This window comes from Cynocephalus volans, chromosome 13 (genome assembly GCF_027409185.1).
Source record: "Cynocephalus volans isolate mCynVol1 chromosome 13, mCynVol1.pri, whole genome shotgun sequence".
Taxonomy (NCBI): domain Eukaryota; kingdom Metazoa; phylum Chordata; class Mammalia; order Dermoptera; family Cynocephalidae; genus Cynocephalus; species Cynocephalus volans.
In genome coordinates this window covers 25,215,290-25,217,058 of record NC_084472.1, presented here as the reverse complement: position 1 = coordinate 25,217,058, position 1,769 = coordinate 25,215,290, and the positions used below count along the sequence as shown (strand labels likewise).

Below are 1,769 nucleotides of genomic sequence, written 5' to 3'. Positions count from 1 at the left end.
GATGTATCCAACACAATAATAAAAAGATTAAGAAACCTTGGCCTAACTCCAAGTTATAAAGATTTTATCCATTGTTTTCTTCTAAAAGTTTTATACTTTCAGTTTTTACATTTATGTCTGTAATCCATTTTGAATCGTTTTGTTTATCTTGAGAGGTAAGGATTGAAGTTCATATTTTTGCACATAGATATCAAATTTTTTCAACAGTATTAATAAATGGATTCTATTTTCTCTACCGAATTATATATTCACCTTTGTTGAAAATCAATTGACCGTACATATGGTGTTTTGTTTGCTTGTTTCCTGGACTCTATTCTGTCCCTTTGATCTATTTCTCTATCTTGACACAATATCTTGATTACTAAAGCTTTACAGTAAGTCTACAGTAAGTCTTAAATTTAGCAGTTAAGTTCCCCTTTTTAAAGTTGATTTGGATACGTTTACTGAAGTCTTTCCTATTTCTTAATGCTAATGTACCTGAATGTGATGTATTTTATTTATTTTTGTTTTTTATTATGGTAAAATATATATAACATAAAATTTTCCAATTTAGCCTTTTTTAAGTTCAGTGAATTTTTTTACAGTTCAGTAGCAATAGGCACATTCACACTGTTGTGAAACCATCACCACCACTCATCTCCAGAATATTTTTCATCGTCCCAACAAAAAATAACTCCCTATTTCCTCCCCACTGAGCCCCTGGAAACTGCCATTCTACGCTGTATCTCTATGAATTTGTCTATGCCGGATACCTCAAACAAGTGGAATTAATTATACAGTGTTTTTCCTTACATATATGGAATCCTTCACAAATTTGCATGTTATCCTTGTGAAGGGACCAGGCTAGTCTACTCAGGATCATTCCAATTTTAGTATGTGTGCTGTCTAACTGAGCACTATTTTTTTTTTTAAATTTCAACTTCTGATCATTAATTGCTATTCTATAAAAATATAATTCATTTTTGTATATTGATCTTATGTTCTGTAATCTTGCTAAATTCACTATTCATTCTTGTAGCTTTTTGGTAGTGTCAATGAGATTTCTACATAAATGGGCATGTCACCCAAGAAAGATAGTTTTACTTTATCCTATCTAATCTGGATTTCATTCAGCTGCTTTTCTTGCCTTATTGCATTGGCTAGAACTCCCATTACAATGCAAATACAAGTGGTGACAGCAAACATCCTTGTTTTGTTCCTGAATGTATGGGAAATGTATTCAGTATTGTACCATTCAGTTGATGTTAACTACATATTTTTTTTTAATACCAGACCTTATGAGGTTGAGGAATTCTCCCTTCTACTTCTAGTTTACTGAATCTTTTATCAGAATGTGCATGCTACTGTGGTTGGGTGAGGTGTTCTTTAAATGTCAATTAAGTCAATTTGGTTAATAATGATGGCTAAGAATTCTGTATTCATAATGTTTCTTGACTATTGTTTTATTATTATTGAGCTAGAGAAGTTGAAATTTTACTGTAATTATGAATATTTCTATCTTTCTTTGAAGTTCCAAGAGTTTTCCTTCATGTGTTTAAAGCTGTATTATTAGGTACATAAACATTTAGGATTGTTATTTCCTCTGGGTAAATTAATTTCTGTGCCATTAGAAAGTGACTCTGTCACAGATAATGTGCTTTGTTCTGAAATCTACTTCGATACAAATGTAGCTAATTCAGATTTCTTTTGAAAAGTACTTGCATTGTATGTATTTTTCCATCTTTTTATTTCAACTTATTTGTGTCTTTATGTTTAAGGTAGGTTTCCTG

The 1,769-nt window shown here is 31.0% G+C and overlaps 1 non-coding gene across 1 annotated transcript; it reads right to left on the bottom strand.

Moving 5' to 3' along the window:
- Positions 1–790: 790 nt before the first annotated feature.
- On the bottom strand, positions 791–897 carry LOC134362257 (U6 spliceosomal RNA). Its single transcript, XR_010021538.1, has one exon. It is a non-coding gene; the product is annotated as a U6 spliceosomal RNA (small nuclear RNA).
- Positions 898–1,769: the final 872 nt, after the last annotated feature.